We start from the raw sequence: 8189 nt of genomic DNA, 5'->3' as shown, positions 1-8189 counted from the left end.
CGGGCCCGGCCGGCTCCCGCCGCCCCGCTCCCGTCCCGGGGCCGGCCGAGGGGGTTTGCGGGGCTCCCCAGGGACTCCTGCCCGGCGGGATTCGTGCCGGTGTCGCCGCCGTCCGCGCGGCCGCTCGTGGCCTGGCCGGGCCTCGCAGAGCAGCCCGCAGCCCCGCGCCCCCGGGGAACTAGCCCCGTGCCCTCTGCAAACGCAAACTGAGTGCAAAAACACCTTTTTTTTGGGAAGCTTTCTCAATTTACGGCAGGGATCTGGGCCTTTCTTGATGAAAGGCACAAAAACAACACAGAATTTAGGCAAGGGGGGKTTTCCTGTGGTGTCCTATAGGAATCTGCCCAAGCTCTTAATACCTACACATTAAAATGTAATCCTTAATGTGAGCAGAGGAGCTCACAGGTGATTTCCCCACGCTACCTCATCACATGACACCTTTAAAGCTATTTTGACTCCTGCGTGGGTCAGCAAGAAAGAATCCTATGAGAAACACAAAGGAATGGAAAATAAAGGAAGTGCTAGAACAGACAGGATAACTCTGGGTTTATTTACCATGGAGTTAATCATCATTTAAGTAATTTATTTTTATTGCATGGCTTTAAATCACTCTATTTTTTTTTTCATTGCTTTGTAACACATGTGCAGATCTGCCTGTGATGGCCTGACCTTTCTGTTCCAGCTATTTAATTAACGCGGTACAGTCGTCTGTGTGAATTATTCTTGTTTGCAGGATATGGTACCATTTAAATTTGCTAACATAAAGGAGCAGTGCATTGTTGATAAACTGTTGGAAACCAAATTAGCTTTATCTCACAGCCAGCTGATTGCATTATTTCACTCATGGGTATAATACTCTTCTAAATGTGCTAATTTCATWTTTTTTTYTSCATGTGGTGACATTTTTACTTTTCTCATTAGTGACATTTGTAATATTTGGGGTAGGGAAATCTTTTCTTGCTTTGACCTCACTGTGATGAAGCTAAAGAGATTKGGGTATTATCAGATGAAGTGCATATATATTCAAGCAAGTAGAAATGTTATTTTGATTCCTTTTGATTTGAACTTGAATGGCCAAAACAGGACTKGCCTGATTTAAGACACATCCATAACTGTGATATGGAAGCCATTCTAGTTATCAATTCCAGCCATGAAATGTCTGTATTCGTGTCAGGCCAAGACCATCTGAACCTCATACAAAGAGAAGGGGTAGCCTCAAGCTCTGATAGATGAGTGCTGATGGATAAAAATTACATGGTTGAAGCTSTTACTGCTGCCAACTGCTGCTCCCAACCCTGAGGCAGGCCCGGCTATTGCCTAGTCTGTCCTCTTTTAAGCCCCTTTTACTGAGATAAACTGAAAATTTGGGGCTGGTTTGTCATAACTGTGAGGTCCTTAGAAAGCCTAGATGGCTAAAACACACTGATCATTGATAGTTTATTTGAGAACCTGGGAAATTGTTGCACTGCATTGGATAAAATGCTTTGCTCTCTGCTACCACTTGGATATTCCAGTCTGACAAGTAGGAGTGGTTGCTTACTCTACTAAGGGCAGACGTGAGAAGTGCAAGTTCAACCTAATTCATTGTATTCCTAATATTCTGGGATTATCTTACATTCCTTATTACAACAGGACTGTAAAATGTGCATTTAAAGGCTGGGAAAAAAGGACATTTATTGCTTCTTGGCACTAACCTTGGATTAATCGGTGGTTGACATGGTGACATTAGGGTTTGAAAGAAATCTGAAGATACCAAAACTCATTTGGTAAAAGGACTTTTCTAGGTATGCTAATATTGATAAATACTGAGTTTTGGAATATTTTGCATGTCACAGGAAACTTCCAGGTTTCAAATCAGCAGCACCAATTTTGAGTTACCTCGAAAATTAAAGGTCATCTTCAGTCTTCAGAAAAGGCAAGTGCAGCCAATTAGAGTTCCATGCACATCTGAGTGGAGATTTGGACCTAAAAAAGTCCTTAATCTTTCTGTTGAAGATGATATTTAGCTATTGGTGTTTAGAGATAAAGACACTTTTTTAAGTGGTGGTTATTTCAGAAATAAAACAGAAAGAAAATCTCTCAAGGGAAGATGATAAAGATATGTTGACACCACTAACTGCAGCTTCTATTATAAAGTTGTGAAAGATAAGCAACTGCATAACATGGCTATGCCTTTTCAGTTAAAAATAATTTTTTGCTTAATATTCCTGTAGTAATATTGGCAATCACAGGATGTCATTTCCTGATTGTTTACATTATTTATTGTGCTTTTGGAAACCTGTTTTTTTTTTTTTTTTGAGGTGCATATGGAGAGTCTTTCCAACTTCTTTCAAATTAATAATTTATGCCATTCATGAATACTTACTTATTTAAAGGATCATTTCATCCTAGCAATTATATCTCTAAATGATTTTGTCATTAACCGTGGTGTGTGTTCTATATTTTATGGTGATGAACAAAGTCATGTATACTTCCATTATATCCTCCTTCTGGATCAAATTTAAAAAGACTCAGTTGTATTATTGATTATTAACTGCAATATGCTGGTGGAAGAACTGGGTGCTTTTTTTAGAAGATTTAGATCTTTTCGTTTCTGTCACTTCAAAGTTCTTGTCAGTTGTATTTACAGTGTAGGACAACAGCAAAGTGCTAGATGGTTACAGCCTTTACTAGGGAATTTTGAACAGTGCATTAATCAGTTTAAGAATAATGCACTTGTGTTTATTGCTAGCAAAGTATAAAAAAGAATAAAAATGGAGTTTCTTTAAAACATGATCAAATTATTTTGTTGTTCTTAGAAACAGAAGTACTCATTTCCTGCTGTCCCAGTTTCCATGCTTTCAGTCATAATGTTTTAATGCTCAGTATTGTATTATATTTCCCATCTGGTAAGCAGGTTGTGAGACATATGAGTATGTATGAGTTTTGGTGAAGCACTGAGGAGGACTGCCTTTGCTACTAAATTTCCTCAACAGCAGAGAAAACTTTAATGTGCATGCCACGTGGACCAAAAAGTGTTTTTTAGCAGCCTAGCTTAAGAAAGAGTCTCACGTGCCCTGTAGAGTAAAATCTTTTATCTCCCGAGGGAAGCTTTTAGTCCAAGACCATGGCCTTTTCCTTCAAAAGAAAACAATATCAGCAATTTTGTTTGTGAACAAGAGGTGCACAGAGTTCATTGGAAGCTCACCTGTAAGCGTGCTTAGTATCTCTTCTCTCATTTGTGCGTGTTCTGGTTTGCTTGTTGCAGGATTTGAAATGGCAGAAGGACAGCAAGGGAAAGGAAAGTGTGCTAGAGGAGACCAARGGAGATCACTGAATGTCTGTTTAATTAGTTGAACCAGGTATAACACAACTTTAGAAGTGCTATACAGGGTGGAAGGAGAAGAGACCAGAGTGGACAAAGCTGCCCATGAATTCTGGACTTGCTTTTTGACAGGAGGTGTTAGGGGATTTACAAAGGAATTTGGTGCATTTGCATGTGGGATTGGGTACTGTCGTTTAGAGAAGGGAACTGGAAATCCCTTGCAGTGTCATACTCTGTTGTCTACTTCTTAGCTTTATTTGTATTTATTTTTTAATCACGAGGACAATTTGAGGTTTGAGGGCAAAGCCCAAGCTCTTAGCTTAGTTCTTGAGTCACTCCAACTTACTGTAAGAAAAACTGTGATGCAAGATGCTCAGCTCTGTTGCAGCAAGGCTCGAAAGCAAGTTCAAATATAACTTCCTTTTCTGGTCCCTGCATGGCAAGGTAGAGTTTATTTGCTGCCAGGACTCCTCAGTGTGCAGTACCTTATGTACCCGTGCAGAAATGTGTGAGCAATTCATCTGGAGAGGCTCCCTGCAAAAAGTAACAACTCTTCAGTAGGCAGAATATCTGTGTAAATAGAGTTGAGATGCCCCTAGGCAACRTTGCCTCTGCAGTATAGATGTACCCAGAGTCAAAAATAGTAGTAACAGTAACTGGTCAAGTAGTACTTAGATGTTCCTGCAGTACATCCTGAAAACTTGATGGATATTTTTAGATGCACTCTGCCCAGAGTAGACTGATTATGGTGCATAAACACTGTAATCACATGCAGATTATTTAAATTTGCTTTTATAATTTACAGAGTTAATGTACTGAAAAACAATTAAGTCTGACCTCCCACCCTAGTCACTTTTGCTTTGGGGAATTTCTTCCACCCCACTCTGCATTTTCCCACATTCAGTTGTTGGATATTTAAAATGAGTTGAGCTTCCTGTGAGTGACTTGATTGCTCTGTATTAACATATTCAAAACACAAAATCTCTCTTTTAACTTCAAGAAATGAGGWTGATGAAACATTACAGAATTAGGAATAAAACAGTTTTGATGATGCTTGTACCAAATATATTATCAGGATTCCCTTGTACTACTTCTTTTAGATAATAATTTTAATACCTATCAATTAACTCTCATATTTAAGCAGCAGGATATTTTGGCAGAAAGCAGCTAACACTACCAATCACTAATGAACTCTTCTAATTTGCTAAATTACTTTAAATGGATGACAATATGTTTAACTTATAATGATAGTGCATTTAACTTCTGCAGCTTTGATCAAGTCCGCACTTATTCACGTCCACAGGCTGCCTGCTGTGCTCTTTATTGCCAAGGCCCACTCAGCTATTCAGACAAATTGTTAATCAGAAACATGAAATTATTTATTTCTCTTGGAAGTACAAAGTCAGCTGGAAGGTACTTAGCAAATGCGTTACTCTTCTTTTACCTGCCCTCAGCACTGAGATCGGAATGAGCTTTGTATTTGACAATCTAATGTACAGATGACTGGGCCATTGGAGAATTTTAATTGTAAGATCAGTAGTTTGCAGTATAATCACAGGGTGTTACCTTTCTGAAGAACATCTCTGTTTTTAGGCAATTATCATGGCAACAAACCTTTATTTAAAATTGCATTAATTTGTTAAAGTCCTGCTTAAATTCTATTTCTGCCTTATATTTGCCTCAAAGCACAGGACAAATTATTCCCATTGCTTTTTGTACTAGGTACACTGTTTTGTGCAGGTACATCATTTGTTAAGCCTGATACAAAAAAAAGAACAGTATTTYTTCCCCCTTTGGATGAGACTGCAACTGAGAAAATGAAAGTGCCAATAGAGGTTTTTTCTTTTTGAATGGAATATGCATCTCCATACTCTCTTTTCTGCCTGATTTCCCCCAGGAATTTGTTCTTTAATGCCCCAGAGGTGCCATGGACATTTTATTTCCTTGGTACACATTTTATTTACCTGTGTCAGTGTCCCACCTGCATGCCCTATCTATGCTATAAATCCCAGATTTTGCATAGGAATCAATTACCTTCAATTTCGGGTTAGAAAACACTGAGAAACAAGAAGCCAGCTTGTGAGGTCTTTGTTAAACTATAATAAAAATAATTGAGGAAAAGATTATTAATTTAAATTAGTTCTTGCTTTTGTTTGTTTTTGATGAAATCTCTTTCAAGAAATACCTGTACATCTTTGAATTTTACCACTCCTAAGGTATATAGTGCTATCAGAAATCTATATTGGCGATGCTCCAAGTTCTCCAGGGAACTTTTCTTTTTTCTTGAAAAAAGCTTTTCTTTTTTCTTGAAAAAGAAAAGTTTTCTTTTTATTGTGTACCTTCTCTCTTGCAAGCGTTTAGATATGCATGGCAGATATTATGGAGAAGGAAATATGTTTAACTGTAAATTATGTTTCACTTTTCTCTCCAAGGGATACATAAAACTCTGAATCAAGACACTTAAAAGATCCTTCGCACAAAACCTTCTAGATTCCACTTTTGTATTTTAAAAAAAATCACTTACCTATTGCTTTATATTTTCTAGAATGTTTCAAACAAAAGCAAACTTTACTTCTGATGATATTATGTGTATTTGTATGTGATTATTTTATCTATATCAGGAAAAGGTATATACTGATTAAACAATAATTTTAATACTGTTGGAAGGTAGGAAAGACTAGCATCTTTCTTAGATGACCCATTTTAYGTTTTTCACTGCTTCTAGAGTTCGTTCTTAAATGAAGTGTGGTGCCTGACAAGAAAACTGTGGTTACTGTTCAGAAGAGGAAAGGCTGCATAGGCAAAATATGGGCTGGTTTTTGGCACTGCTGCAAACTCCCCCTGCAGCCTGAGCTCTGAGCTTCTCAAGCTATATTGAGTGTGGTGAAAACCACACCTTTCAAAAGCACAGTGTGTGTGTGGAAATCGCACTAGAAAGCCACTCAGAATCAACAGTTGGCTTCTGTGAGTCTTTCTGGGCTTCACAGTAAAGTTCCTGCTTTTGTAGCACATCCCAACTGCTGCCTCAAGTTACACGATGAACCTAAACGTTTTGCAATAGAAGTTGACTTTACAAAATGTTCCCCCAAAGTGCCACCATTTTCTTGCATTTCCTTAGATTTGTGTCCTTTACAGTTATTAAATGTGTTGCTCTTAAAGCAAAATCAATAGAGCAGTCAAAAGGACAGCCATGTGGTGATAAACTTAGCCTAATGAGGAATAATCATATATTTACCAAGGTGGGAGCTGTGAAAGATGTGTGAGGCCAGACAGATCTTCCATCATGAAAGCCTCTTTCTGTACAAAATTATAGTTGCACTGGCCCAAGGTGGAAGGATTTTTATAAATCTCTCTGAGGGTGCTCAAATCTGGACTGAGCCTTGATTGAGTCTTTAAATAACATCACTGCAAAAGGAAGAAAAAATAATAATAAAAAAAAAATGCTGAAGCTTTAACTCCTTATCATGCTTCCTTGTAGCCGCACCTGCAGTTGTGCTTGCCCATGGAAGCACACGCTGTCTCTGAGCTTGTTCCCTGTAGGTACACTAACCTTTTCCTTGAAAACCCATGGAGTCTTCTTCCTGGGGTAGTGAAGACCATATGGTAAGACATATGGTCCCCAAGAGGCCACCTTATGTCCTGGGTATGCCACGTGCTGGAGCGCAAGCCGGCGGGCCAAGTGTCACGGCCATCCTTGTGTCACAGCAACACCATCCTGTCAAGTGTTGCTCTCCTTTTGCGACGAAATGTCAAAAAACAGCCCAAAGCTCCAACTCCCTCTTGTCATCTGTGTCAAGAAACGAGAGCCATTTTTAAATGTTATGCTATTAATATAAAACAGCCAAGGTCTTTATTTTTAAAGCTTTAAGCTGGAATATTCAAGAGGAGTGAAAGGAGAAGAGAACTCCGTTTTCTCCTGAGGTCAGTGAGAGGTTGGACCTGGATTAGGACCATATTAACCCCTTGTCTCAAGCAGGTCTTGCTGGTTCTCCACTACCTGTACCCCCAGCTGCACACTGGAGGAGCAAGAGGCAAAATTAATACTTGTCAGGAAAGGGAATTTGCTCATCATGTATTTAACCCACTGCCTGTGATAGAACATAACCCATGCATTGAGCGAGGTGGGTTTGCTTGTTTTAAATAAGTTGCTAAGGGTTAGAGGAACCAAACAGATTTATTAGCTATGTTATAGCATTATATGGATACAAATTCTGAATGAGTTAACTTTCATAGAGGTTAGAATAATGAATGTATTTTTAATGATTTGGAGTCCACTGCTTCAGCTCTGTGAAGCTGTTACTTCTTTTTTTTAAAGCAAGTTTTTACCTCTCAATATGTCCCTAAAGAAAAATTGTTGCAAAAGTGCTGAGTATATTTAAGGTTGCCAGCATTCCGGCTTGACAGCTTCAGTGGGACACACAAATCTCTGAACAACAAAGGACTAAATCGACATCTGGATTAGCATTGTTCTTGGATTGGCACAATTTCTTTTTCTAAAATTCTGTAGGTGAAAAGAATTTTAAAACACTTCTTCAAACATATCTGCTGCTTTTGGTCTCCCTGCAGTTCTTTGGATAAATTCAAAAGCATAGGAACGCTTTTTTGCCATCTTTGACAACTCTCTGCATATCTTGGAAAGAATACTATACAAAAGGACTGTTACTCAAAAAATTTATATGCTCTTAACTGGGTATTAACTGTAAGATCTTTTTTATTGTTAAGCTAATTCTAAACCATATGACTACAGTGGTTTCTTGCCTAAGCTACTAGAAGAAATTTTAAGCATATGATTACTTCTTTATACTTTGTGCTAATACACAGCTTTACATTTTAATTTAGTGTAGTAATTTTCTTTCTGTATTTGCAATAGCTGCTTGACTAAACA

The sequence above is a fragment of the Nothoprocta perdicaria genome, unplaced genomic scaffold (assembly GCF_003342845.1).
Source record: "Nothoprocta perdicaria isolate Ctin4 unplaced genomic scaffold, notPer1 scaffold_0, whole genome shotgun sequence".
NCBI classification, from domain to species: Eukaryota; Metazoa; Chordata; class Aves; order Tinamiformes; family Tinamidae; genus Nothoprocta; species Nothoprocta perdicaria.
Note: the sequence above shows the minus strand (reverse complement) of the source record.